The sequence below is a fragment of the Monodon monoceros genome, unplaced genomic scaffold (assembly GCF_005190385.1).
Source record: "Monodon monoceros isolate NGI ecotype Baffin Bay Population unplaced genomic scaffold, NGI_Narwhal_1 Super_Scaffold_1, whole genome shotgun sequence".
Classification (NCBI taxonomy): domain Eukaryota; kingdom Metazoa; phylum Chordata; class Mammalia; order Artiodactyla; family Monodontidae; genus Monodon; species Monodon monoceros.
The window spans coordinates 54,015,122-54,029,881 of NW_021703765.1; positions in this window are offsets into that span (position 1 = coordinate 54,015,122).

The following is a 14,760-nucleotide window of genomic DNA, read 5'->3' on the forward strand; positions in this document are numbered from 1 at the left end:
TACAGAAATATGAAGCAAGATGAAAGGCATTTCCCCTCTAAAGCTGTAGCTAAACCAGACTTTCCAATCCTCTTTCATGCCATTAATTTGTATAACTTTAGTGGAGGAACTTATTTCTTATTCCTGTCAAATTTTATTATTAATTTCAGATAATTCTAGACTGTCAACTTTACTCCGTATATTGATCTTCCACTTACCTGATTAACTACTGTTTCCACTTGGCATGAACTAAGACTTTGATAAGTAGTTCTACTGTCATCAAAGCCATTGGCTATCCTCTTGACAGAATGATCGATACAGAAACCTAACAGAGGCAACTAGAGATTTCTGACCATTGTGAAATCACGCCAGGGAGGATGCTGTACCTGAATGTGCCACTATTCCCACAGCCATTACACATCCTTGTGCCGTTGCATATGGTGACCAAAAGTAGGAGCCATGTGCTCGTCTGAGGTGGCAAAAAAACAACAAATGTTGCATCCATGTCCTATCACGTCCTGGTCTCTAGATCCATATCCTTGACTTTACTTCCAATTAATAGGTTGTTTTCAGTGTAGAGACACCCTCTGAGATGTAGGACTACGCAGGGAACAAAGTCCTGCTGAATACTCTTTTCACTGTCTTATTACAAATCATTTCCTGTAACTCGGAAGTCTTTTATTCTTTCAAGAAAAAGTCTCCACTTAATACTCTATGGTGGGACTTCCCTGGTGGCATAGTGGTTAAGGATCTGCCTGCCAATGCAGGGGACACAGGTTCAAGCCCTGAGCTGGGAAGATCCCACGTACCGTGGAGCAACTAAGCCCATGAGCCACAACTACTGAGCCTGCGCTCTAGAGCCCAAGAGCCACAGCTACTGAGCCCACGTGCCTAGAGCCCGTGCTCCGCAACAAAAGAAGCCACCACAATGAGAAGCCCGTGCACTGCAATGAAGAGTAGCCCCCGCCGCTGCAACTAGAGAAAGCCTGCACACAGCAATGAAGACCCAACACACCCAAAAATAAATTAATTTGTAAAAAATACTTTATGGTTATGGGTATATTATACTCTGCAGAGCTAATTCAGCCTTTCTGTTCCCTCTTTTTCTTACAGATTTGTCAGTGAGGAAACTATCATGTGAGGTACTCAAGGATCACTGCATTTTGCACATCTCCAAAGTGAGACTGCATCATTATAACTGTGTCAGCTGCAGTTTCCACATTATTGTTCTTGAAAAAAATAAACAACCCAAACCCTCTGTTTTTGAAAAACAAATAAAATCTTATTGTCACCGAAGTCTGCCATTTTCCTCTGTTCTAGGTATATCCAATCACAGTAACATATTTTAATTTCTTCTTTCAATAATTAAAACTTTATTACTCTATCCTGTTTTACTGCCTTAGCCAAGACCTCCAGTACAATGACAAACAGAAATGGACATAGGGGGCATCTTTGTTTTTTACCCAACCTCAAGGGAAAATATTTTATGTCTCCAATCAAGATGTTTGCTATAGATTTTTTTGTAGATACAGTGAAGAAGTAAGCAAAAATGAGTCAACAAGAAAGTTACCCATGACTCCTGTCAATTTCTCATACTCTACATCTTACCCACCAGCACCTCTTACCATCTCCAGGTACAAGTAACATGGACCAAACCATCACTACCCACTTGCATGGGTTATTTTAAAAGGCCCCTAAGTGCTTCCCATGATCCTACTCTTCCCTTCCTTCTCCAGACAACCCTCAGACGGCACTTATTCCTGCTCTGCTTAACCCCCATCAGTGATTCCCATCCCTTCCTTGGCCCACAAGACTCCCAGTCTGGGCCTGGTACACACTGATCTCAACTCCTACTCTTTTTCCTTTATTCATGATGCTCCAGCCACCCCACCTCCTCCAAGCTGATCCTCAAACACTTCAGACTGCACTTGCCTGAGGACCTTGGCCTGAAAGCCTCCCTCATACCTCGTATGTGAATGGTTCAATTCCTTGTTTCCTTTAGGTCTCAACACAAACATTACCTGGAGAGTGAAGTCAAAGATGTTTCCTTGACAGTGAGACCTAGCCATCCATGTTCTCCCTTTTGGGGGACCATATTTTCATCCATAGACCTTATCGCCATGTTCTTTATATACTCATTTTCAATTTGTAGTTTCCCTCAACTGTAATGTAAGGCTATGATAGCAGGCAGTTTTGCTCATTTTTGTCCATTACTATAACCACAGCACCCAGGACAGTGCCTGACAGAGAGTAGTCACTTAAGTAGTTTCCAGATATTTTAGATCTATGGGTATTAATTAAGGACATAGGAAATCATATCCGTTATATTCTCAAACTTCACAATTATTTTATAGTTTAGAGTTTTGTTCCTAAGGGACTTGGAAACTAGAAAAAAATCATTTCTTGTTTTTTATTTAGACAATGAAAAGGATATAGACAAACCCTAAGTTGCATATAAAAGTTCAATGAAAAATAAAGTTCAGCGAAACATGCCTTTAGAGGCAGGATACCCAAACCTCCAGTGTGCAGCCTCTGCCTGTGCCATTTGCTTTCTGGACAGACTTTATCTCTTAGCCAATTCTCAAGATACTAAACATTAAGAATCCTCTCCATTTCCATCTTCCACCATCAAGTTATCCTCTAAGACTCGATCCATTAATCAAATAGATAACAAACCTTCTATTTGCCATTATCAATAGTTTTTACCTTATGCTTTACTATATGTCATTGATGTCATTATATTTGGATTTCAGCAGCCTTGGCCCTTTTTATTCAGTATATACATATTTTAAAATATATATACATATATTTTAAATTTATTTATTTATTTTTGGCTGCATTGGGTCTTCCTTGCTGTGTGTGTGCTTTCTCCAGTTGCGGCGAGCGGGGGCAACTCTTCATTGCGGTGCGGGGTCTTCTCATTGCGGTGGCTTCTCTTGTTGTGGAGCACAAGCTCTAGGCACGTGGGCATCCGTAGTCGTGGCTCGCGGGCTCTAGAGTGCAGGCTCAATGGTTGTGGCGCACGGGCTTCGTTGCTCCACAGCATGTGGGAACTTCCCGGACCAGGGCTTGAACCTTTGTCCTCTGCACTGGCAGGCAGATTCTTAACCACTGCGCCACCAGGGAAGCCCTAAAATATTTTTTTAAAACAACTCTGTATCTGAAACCATTCAGCAAGCCTAACTCAACATTTTCTTTCAAAAGCATGGCACTATTGCTGAAAATGAGTCCCGTGAACCAGGTTCTATAGGAATGTCATTTAAGATTAATGTAGAAGGAAGAAATTGAGGAATTTTCGCAGCAGAAAGTAACCTGCAGTTACCTTAAGGGCAGAAAGGTTATTAAGGAAATCAACATGTTAAATTTCACTCTTCACTACCTCATTTTTTTGGACAACATTTCCTCAAAAAGCTTATAGTGTCAAAATCCTAAGATCCATCCCAAGTTAAAGCTGTTCTACAAAATGCAGTACAAAGCACAGCTTGAATGATGCTTCTAATAACCTGTGTTTTGAATTGAGGGCTCATGCTACTGAAACTAGTTATCAAGTTGACTACCAGTGTGTTGCAGTGCACTTAACGGGCTCTAAGTAAATGTATGTTGAATTAATCATTGAAAGAGTCTATTGTAACTTTTTTTGCAGCAAGTTAATAAAGTTTAGAGCAAGCAGGAAAACAGGTCTGGCTTAGTGAGGAAATTCTTTTTTTTTTTTTTTTTTAACATCTTTATTGGAGTATAATTGCTTTACAATGGTGTGTTAGTTTCTGCTTTATAACAAAGTGAATCAGTTATACATATACATATGTTCCCACATCTCTTCCCTCTTGCGTCTCCCTCCCTCCCACCCTCCCTATCCCACCCCTCTAGGTGGTCACAAAGCACCGAGCTGGTCTCCCTGTGCTATGTGGCTGCTTCCCGCTAGCTATCTATTTTACGTTTGGTAGTGTATATATGTCCATGCCACTCTCTCGCTTCGTCCCAGCTTACCCTTCCCCCTCCCCATATCCTCAAGTCCATTCTCTAGTAGGTCTGTGTCTTTATTCCCGTCTTACCCCTAGGTTCTTCATGACCGTATTTGTTTGTTTGTTTGTTTGTTTTCTTAGATTCCATATATATGTGTTAGCATACGGTATTTGTTTTTCTCTTTCTGACTTACTTCACTCTGTATGACAGACTCTAGGTCCATCCACCTCACTACAAATAACTCAGTTTCGTTTCTTTTTATGGCTGAGTAATAATCCATTGTATATATGTGCCACATCTTCTCTATCCATTCATCCAATGATGGGCACTTAGGTTGCTTCCATCTCCGGGCTATTGAGGAAATTCTAATCATCAGTAAAATGATGTAAAGGCTGGAAGCAGAAGATGAAATAAATTGTGCTATTCCATAACTATTACCTATTTCACGTTCATATTATAGTGATGCTTATGGTAGTGAATAAAAGGAAAAACCTTATTATTTAGCCTATAATTTATAGCATATGCAGGTGATGGCCCTTGAGCTAAGAATAGCCTTTACATTTTTTATGTTGTATAAAAAAAGGAAGAAAAGTAAGAAGAAAAAGCAGCAGCAGTGGAGGCATCATCAATAGAGACCATGTGCAGCCTGCAAAGCCTGAAATATTTGTTATCTGACCCTTTATAGAAGAAATTTTTCACCTCTGATCTAGAAAACTGAGTACTATATAGTCATCACACATGACAATATAAACATATACATTTCAAATGAAATAATGTCACTGTGTATTAAGCTTAAAAGCAAGTAAAAGGATTCTGGGAAGATGCCCAGCAGGAAGCACAAGGAAGCTGTCTCTCCATCTAGACTACAACTGCACTGGCAGAATCTGATATAACTCTTTTCGAACTCTAGCATCTATTGAAGGCTTCTAACTTCCAGGATAGGCTTGCACAGTGAATCATTGCTGTTCATTTTGGTCAATTTCAGCTTTTAGCGCAGTAGCTGCTACCCATCCCCCATCCCTAGCCATGTGGCAGGCAGCCGTGCTCATGTTCCAAGATCAACCTGATCACTGCTTGCAGGAGCCAGGATGGGCAAAACGGATTGGATATTGTCTTCCAAATATCAAGAATCTGTACTGTGATCATTGAGTGCTGCCTCTGATCAGACCTTTGTCTGAGGTACAGACAAAGAGGCAGGTGGCCATTGTGGTTGTGCCTCTCCCCACTGTTATGAGCCCCTCCCCATTCAGCTGAAATGACTTCCAGTGTAATTAAAGGGTCAGCACTCTTCTCCCTCCCATTTATTTTTCTCTTTTTCCCCTTTTGGGAACCAGACGTTAAAGACTAGACACTGAAAAGCAACTGCATGTATGGGGAATATTAGAAAGTTGGTGACTGCAGATGGATAGGGAAAGGGGCAGGCTGAAAAAGAAGACTTAAGTTTACACTTTAAGCTGATGCTTGGCACAGAGACAGCCTACAACAATCAAAACCAAGATCAATAAACAAAACACTAACAAAAAACAGCAACCCCTGGAGAAGGGGGAGAATCTGATTTCTAGAGTTATCACATTATTTGATTCAAATACCCAGTTTTCAACCAAAAAAATCACAAAGCATACAAAGAAACAGAAATGGATTAAACTCTCCAATCAAAAGAAAAAATAAATCAAAAGAAACTTCAGGGCTTCCCTGGTGGTGCAGTGGTTGAGAGTCCGCCTGCCGATGCAGGGGACGCGGGTTCGTGCCCCGGTCTGGGAAGATCCCACATGCTGTGGAGCGGCTGGGCCCATGAGCCATGCCCGCTGAGTCTGCGTGTCCGGAGCCTGTGCTCCGCAACGGGAGAGGCCACAACAGTGAGAGGCCCGCGTACCGCAAAAAAAAAAAAAAAAACAAAAACTTCAATCCTGCCCCAATTTTTCCAAAATACTGATGAGGAGAAAATACTTCCTAACTCATTCTATGAGGCTAGCATTACCATGAAAGAAACCAAAGCTACACAAAGATACTAGAAGAAAAGGAAACTAAAGACCAATATCCCTTAGGAACGCTGATGCAAAAATCCTCAACAAAACACTAGCAAGCAGAATTCAACAGCAAATTAGAAGGATTATACAACATGACCAAATGGGATTTATTCCTAGAATGCAAGGATGGTTCAACATATGAAAATTGATCAACATAATATGCCACATCAACAGAACAAAGGAAGAAAATACGCATGATCATCTTAATTGATGCAGAAATAGCATTTGACAAAATTCAAAACCCTTTCATGAGATACACACTCAACAAACGAGGAATTAAAGTAAACTACATCAACACAATAAAAGTCATGTATGAAAAGCCCACAGCAAACATCATGCTCAATAGTAAAAGACTGAAAGCTTTGCTTCTAAGATGAGGAATAAGGTAATGATGCTCACTTTTGCCACTTTTATTCAAAACAGTATTGGAATTTTAGCCAGAGTAATTAGTCAAAAAAAAAATGTAAGAAAGAAGGAAAAGACATCTAAATTGCAGATAAAGATAATTATTTCTCTTTGTAGATGATATATTCTTATAGGTAGAGAAGTCTGAAGATTCCACAAAAAAAGTTAAAATCAATAAATTATTTCAGCAAAGTAGCAGGATAAAAAGTTAACATGCAAAAATCAGTTGCATTTCTATATGCTAACAATGAACAAACTGAAAAGGAAATTATAAAATAATTCCATTTACAATAACATTAAAAATAAAACATATTAATCAAGGAGGTGAAAAATTTGTACAATAAAAACTATGAAACATTGCTGAAAGAAGTTGAATAAGACATAAATAAATAGAAACACATCCCATATCATGGATTGGAAGGCTCCAAATTGCTGAGATGTCAATACTACCCAAATTTATCTACAGATTCAATGCAATCCCTATGAAAATTTCAATGGCCTTTTTTTCTTTTTGCAGAAGTAGAAAAAATCCATCCTAAAATTCATGTGGAATCTCAAATGACCCCAAATAAGCAAAACAATACTGAAAAAGAAGAACATAGGTGGAGGACTTACACTTCCTGATTTCAAAACTTACTGCAAAGTTATAGTAATCAAAACAGTGTGGTACTGGCATAAATACAGACAAAGATCAATGGAATAGAACAGAGACCCCGAAATCAACTCTTGCCTATATGGTCAAATGATTTTTCGTAGGGTGCCACTTAATAGGGAAAGGACAGTCTTTTCAACAAACATCGTTGGGAAAACTGTATAGCCATATGCAAAAGAATAAAGTTAGATTCCTACCTAACACTATAGGAAAATTAACTCAAAATAGATCAAAGACCTAAGTGTAAGACCTAAAACTATAAAAGTTTTAAGAAAACATAGGGGAAAACTTCATAACATTGGATTTATCAGTGATTTCTTGGATATGACATCAAAGACAATAGGAAACAAAAGAAAAAAATAGACAAATTGGACTTCCAATTAAGAAATTTTTAAAATTCATGCATCAGAAGATATTATCAACAGACTAAAAAGGAAATGCATAAAATGAGAGAATATATTTTCAAACCATATATCTGATAAGGGATTAATAGCCAGAATATATGGAGAACTTTTAAAACTCAACAACAAAAAACAACCTGATTCCAAAATGGGAAAAGGACTTGAATACCCATTTCTCAAAAAAAAGATAGGCAAATGTTCAATAAGTATGTGAAAAGTTGCTCAACGCTATTAATCATTACAGAAATGTAAATCAAAACTTCAATGAGATACCACTTCGCACATATTAGAATGGCTACTATGAAATAAGGCAGAAAATAACGTGTTGGTGAGGGTGTAAAGAAATTAGAACCCTTGTGCGCTTTTGGTAAGAACATAAAATGGTGTAGCTGCTGTGGAAAATAGTGTGGCAGCTCCTCAAAAAATTAAAAATAGAATTGCCACATGATCCAACAATTCCACTTTGGGGTGTATATCCAAAGGGTTGAAAGCAGGGTCTCAGAGAGATATTTGTACACCAGTGTTTGTTCATAGCAGCGTTATGCATAATAGCTAAAATGTGGAAGCAACCCAAGTGTCCCTGGGTGTATGAATGGATAAGGAAAGTGTGGTATATACAGCAAAGGAGTATTATTCAGCTCCACCAAGAAAGGCAATTCTGACATATGCTGCAACATGGATAAACCTCGAGTGTATTATGCTAAATGAACTAAAACAGTTACAAAAAAAAAAAAAGAAAACGCTGTGTGATTCCACTTCAATGAAATACTTAGAGTAGTCAAAAATCATAGAAACAGAGAGTAAAATGGTCGTCATCAGGGGCTTGGGGGAGAGGGGGATGGAGAATAATTATTTAACGGGTATTGAATTTCAGTTTTACAAGATGAAAAGAATTAGGGAGATGGATGGTGAAGATGGTTGCACAACATTATGACATTATGAATGCACCTAATCCCGCCGAACTGGACACTTAAAATGGTTAAGGTGTTAATTTAATGTTATGTGTATTTTACCACAAAAAATTAGAAAAAAACCAAGTTAATTATATTGGGGAAAAAAGGGGTTAGTTATAGATACAGATATATACATATGTATATGTAAATACAGACTACATATATGGAAAAGGCAGAGTACAGATTTGGAATTATTAAAATTATTTCCTTTGAATGGTGGAATTATAAGGAATTTTTATTTCTTTTCCTGACCAAATCTTTTCTAATTTCTTTTGTACGGTAAGGTTAAGGGATGTTTTATTGCTACGAGAGGTGAGGGCTGATGATGGGTACAGAGGCACACATCTCAATAGGAAGAGTAATGTTTGTGTTTGTTTTTTGCGGTACGTGGGCCTCTCACTGTTGTGGCCTCTCCCGCTGCGGAGCACAGGCTCCGGACGCGCAGGCTCAGCGGCCATGGCTCACGGGCCCAGCCGCTCCGCGGCATGTGGGATCTTCCCGGACCGGGGCACGAACCCGTGTCCCCTGCATCGGCAGGCGGACTCTCAACCACTGTGCCACCAGGGAAGCCCCGGAAAATTAATGTTTGAAAGGAAAACAGGAGAACCCGTCAGGTAGGCGATAAATGGATGACTCCAATGCTGCTGGCTGACTCTCTTGATGACATGAATCTGGGGACAGAGCAGGGTTTTTGAGTCTCACTATGTCCCCGGTTTGACAACTATACTGTGCAAAGATGCACAGTCCTTCCCTCCTAGACCCCCTTGACTGCACTTGAAGGTTTTTTTCCTAGTGGTCCTGGTCACACTCTTAATTTTGGTTGGACACAGCCTCATAGTCAGCAACAGGAGGCCCAGCAACAAAGTGCTGTAACGCAGGTAACCACAAAGTCAGCAGGTGACCACAGGGTCTGAGAAGGGAAACCTCAGGGTCTGGAAGCTCCCTTCCAGAGCCCTGTTCATGCAGTAGAAGTCAGGCAAAACCAGCAGCAACTCAGTCAGAAATTCCAAGCGTCCCAAAGTCTCCTGATAATAGCAGAATACTGTCAACTGGACAGTATGAGCTACACCAGCAGGTCCATCATTGGCTCCACCCTTGAATAAGATGTGCTCCAAGAGTGTTGCTGCCCCTGAAACAACAGGCTGCCCAGGAGCAGGCTCAGGACAGTAAACCAGAGTACCAGGGGTTAGTGTGACATCAGGGAACAGTCTGGTACTGTCAATGGAGATATTGGTGCAGGTGGCTACCTATCTGTTAGAGAATTCTCTTAAATATAGGTTTCTGATCCTCCATTATATATTCCATTCTATGCTTCATCAATAAATCAAGGTTGTCATGGCTTCATGTAAGCACTGTTATAGACTTGACCTTCTTCTTTAACGTCTCAACTTCAGACGCTTATTGTCATCGTCTGCCGGATGCCTTCAACAATGGAAGGGCATTACAATTTCTATTCCCTTTTTAAAATCCTAACTTAAAGCTCTGACTTTAACTGGTTTGATTTTGAACATGTGAATATAATGGGAAAAAAACCAGATTCCAGGTTTTATCTCTTTAAAAAAATGAGTTGTCTGTTACAGAGCTTAGAGGTTGGTTTCTTAAATGACTGTGGCCCTTGACAGGGCAGAAATAATGTTCTTCAGGGTTTTGCAATCCTTGAAGTTCTGTGATCTTCTAAAGTCATCACAAGGAGAACCAGCAGGATTTCTACAGATTTTTATCACTTCATTGAGAAGATATGATATTTGGCACATACTTAGTGATAGTTATGTGTTTCATATACATAAATTTGCATAAAATTTGTGTAAATTTCAATGTTTAATTAAAACTTTACATGACAATCTTTAAAAGCACAGTTTATATTCTCACAAGCAAAAAAAAAAAAAAAAAAAGAAATAAAAAAAGAAAATCCCAAACCAAAACAAAACCCCAACTTTCTGCAGGGCAGCAAGAGACCAATGCAGTTTTTCTTTTCCCCATAGAGTACAACACAATTACCTTAATCAGACACTCCTGATATATTGTATCTGCTTAGGTCTTGCTTACTAGCTACAGAAATCACTCTGTTCAACTTAGCATAAAGAAATCTATTGGAAGAATCATACAGCCTTGCAGAATTGTTAGAGAAACGGCAGAATCAAAAGAAAACTAGAAAGATTTCTGCTTCTGACCAAGATGGAGTAACAGGACCAGATTTACCCTCCCACCAGAAATATTCACAAAACAGTAAACATGTATGGAATCAGTGCCAGTTCTGACTGACTGAAACCTTATGAGTAGACTCTATAGAATGGTTTTGCCTCAGTAGTGAAGAGTAAGATCTAGACGGAGTTCTGCTTCAGTCCTGCTGAACAACTCAGAAAAGTAAGACTGAAAGGCAGGTGTCAATAAACTATGGCCTGTGGACCAAATCCAGATCATGGCCTATTTTTTTATGGCCTGCTGGCTAGTAATGTGTCAAAACTTTTTTACATTATTCAAGAGTTTTAAGAAAACAAAATATAAAGAATACTCAACAGAGATCATGTATAGCCCACAAAGCCCCAAATATATACTATTTGGCTCCTTACAGAGATAGCAAACATCTGCACAAAAGGATTAATCTTTCCAAGCAACTTTACTATCTTACAGAATGAAGTTCAAGGACCTTTATATTGAATAAATAAATATCCACAGGCAGCATGCTAAAATTCAGAGTCTAGCATCCAACAAAACATTACAAGTCATGCAAAGAAGTAGGAAAATGTAGAACGCAGAGAAGGAAAATAATAAAAACTGACCCAGAACTGATGTGGATATTAGAATTATCAGACAAGAACATGAAAAGTCATTATAATGTATCCTATATGTTCAAACAGTTACAACATGGAAGGCATAGAAAAATAAACTGAACATGTGAAATAAAACATAAATTAGAAAGGACTAAAGGCGGATAAGATGTGACAGAAGAGAATATTAATGAGCTTGAAGCCATAGCAAGATACACCTTGCAAAACGAAATACAGGAAGAGCACTAGCAAGTTGTGAGACAATTTTGTCAACCTAGTAACATGTCCTTGGAGTCCCCGAAGGAGATGAGAAAGAGAGGAATAGAAAAAAATATTTGAAGAAACAATTAGTGAAAAGTTTCTAACTTTGATGAAAACTATAAAACCATAGATCCAAGAAGTTCAAGGACCCTCAGTAACAAGAAACATGAAGAAAACTCCACCAAGTCACATCATAACCAAAACACTCAAAACTAGTGATAAAGAGAACATATAGAAAGCAGCCAGAGGGTTTCCCTGGTGGCGCAGTGGTTGGGAGTCCGCCTGCCGATGTGGGGGACGCAGGTTTGTGCCCCGGTCCGGGAGGATCCCACATGCCGTGGAGCAGCTGGGCCCGTGGGCCATGGCCACTGGGCCTGCGTGTCTGGAGCCTGTGCTCCACGGCAGGAGAGGCCGCGGCAGTAGGGGGCCCATGTACCGCAAAAAAAAAAAAAAAAAAAAGCAGCCAGAGAAAAAAGACATGTTGTAAACAAAGGAATATTGTTTCTCATTGGCAACAATGCAAATAAGAAGAGCAATATCCTTAAAGTCATGAAAGGGAAAAACCATCAGCTTAGGATTCTGTACCCAATGAAGTTACCCTTCAAAAATGGAGGTAAAATAAAGACTTTTTCAAAACTACAAAAGCTAAAGGAATATATCACTAGCAGATCCACACTACAAGAAATTTAAAAGAAATTCTTTAAACAGAAAGAAAATGATCCCAGAATAAAATGTGGATCAACAGAAAGAAATGAAGAGCAATGGAAAGGAAATCATAACTATATGGTCAAATACAGAAGATTTCTTTTTGATTAAAATTTTTAAAATATTATTAACTATTGACACAAAACAATTACTACATAGTGTTGGGTTATGATATATATGAAAGTAAAATATCTGACTATAGCACAGAGGCTAGGAAGAGAAAATGGAAATGTAAATAAGCTGTTCATACTATACATTAAATGATGCAATATCACTTTGAAGTAGACTGTGATAAAGTAAATACACACACTATTAAGCCCTAAAACAATTACTAAATTAGCAAAACAAAGAGTCACAGTTAATAAGCCAGTAAAGAAACTAAAGTAGAATAAAAGAGGAAAAAGAGAACAAAGAACAGATGCTATAAAGAGAAAACAAATAGCAAGATGATGGATTTAATCCCTAATTATATCAATAATCAAATTAAATGTAAATGGCCTAGATACCCCAGTTGAAAGAAGAGATTTTAATTCTGGATAAAAGAGATAAGGCAATTTAAATTTAAAGACACATAAAGATTTAAAGTAGAAGGATGAAGAAATATAACAGGCCAAAAGTAGTTCAAAGAAAGTTGAAGTGGCTATATCAATATCAAACAAAGTAGATTTCAGAGCAAAAAGTATTACAAAGGATAAAGCAAGCTATTTCATGATGACAGAGGGGTTACTTCATCAAGAAATTTTGCCTAAAGTTTTGTCAAAAATGTTTTAGATATGACACCAAAAGCACAAGTCATTAAAAGAATATTTGCTCAACTGGAATTTGTCAAAAGTAAAACATTTGTACTTCAGAAAGACACTGTTAAGAAAAATGAAGACAAAGACTGTGAGAAAATATGTGCACATTACACACATGATGAAAAAACAAACAAAAAAACTTGCATCCAGAATAAATACAGAACTCTCAAAACTCAGTAAGAAAAAACACAACCTAATAAATAAATGGGCAAATGATTTGAACACATACTTCACCAAGGATGATATATGGATTGAAAATAAGCCCACGAAAAATACTCGTTATTCTTAGTCATCAGGGAAATTCAAATTATAACCACAGTGAGACAGCATTACTCACTCAGTAGACTAGCTAAAATTAGTAAGATTGACCATACCAGCTGTTACCGAAAGAACCGTAACCCTCAAACACTTCTGATGGGCATATAAAATGGCATAACCATCTTGGAATTTCTTAATTTTTAAAATACACACCTGTCACCTGATGTAGGCATTCCATTCATAGGTGTTTATCCGAGAGAAATAAAAGCATATGTCCATACAAAATACAGTACGCGAATGATCATGGCAACTTCACTTCTAATACCCTAAAACTTGAAGTAACTCAAACATCTATCAATAGATGAGCGAACGAACTGCTGTGTATCTATACAATGGTGTATTATTCAGCAATAAAAGGACTAAACCATTGATATTTGCTACAACATGGAAGAACCTCAGAATACTTAGGCTGAGTGAAGGAAGACAGACAAAAACTCATTTTGTATGATTCTATCCATATAAAATGTCAGGATATGCAAACTAATCAAAAGTGACTGAAGGTCAGTGGTTGCCTAAGGAATAGGGGGTAAGGAGGAGGAGAAAGTAGGGATGACCAAGGGGCACAGGAAACTTTGAGGGAGATGGATATTGACCGTGGTGATGATTTCACGGATGTCTACATATGTTAAAACGTATCAAAATGTATACTTAAGATATGCGTACTGTATTGTAGGTTTATTATACCTCAATAAGGATGTTAATAAAATGAAGAAAGCTGGCAGAGACTTGAGTTGGAAAGGGATAAATGGACAAGTAGCAGGAAGCAGGAATCACCTGCTTTTTCACCAGGATGGTTCAAAGCCAGCGGACACAACAAGCCACCATCGTCACAGTGCTGCTGATGATCCAGCATCCCAGGAGACAGAATCTGATTGGCTAAGCTGATGTCACATGACAGCCCTGGTGGTACCCTCATTTCTACTATGGGGAGTGGACACCTGGAATGAGCCTCCCTTCAAAACTATACATGCTGTGGGGAAGGATAACTCCCCCAAAGTAAACACAGGAGGATGAGTTGAAAAGGAAATGTATGCAAGGCAGCCAAAAAAAAAAACCGGTCGCAGTAACTACTGGGTTGGCCAAAAAAATTCCTTCGGGTTTCGAACGACCTTTTGGCCCAACCCAATATATGTGACTTTGGGGATTTTTGTTTTTGTTCTTGGTGTTTACGTTTCTACGCCTTGTGAATCTAAGAGTAATAAGGAACCTATTTAATCCATCCACTTCTGTTAATTTTTCCTTATTGAAATTCTCACTCTTTAATATTTAGTAAGGCTTTATTTTATACAGAATTTCTGCTATGACTCAGCACATTCTTCTATTTGTGTGTGTGTGTGTGTGTGTGTGTGTGTGTGTGTGTGTGTGTATTCACCAAATATCTATCCCTAAATGAGTTCAAAAATCCTGTGGATCCCAGAACAGGTTGCTTTGCTCTTCGCTACTTTTTAATGAAGTAAAAATGCTTGTTCATCTTTTAAATCCAGTAGCACTCCTTATTCACTTGAATTTAATAACAATTTGTTGGCACCCA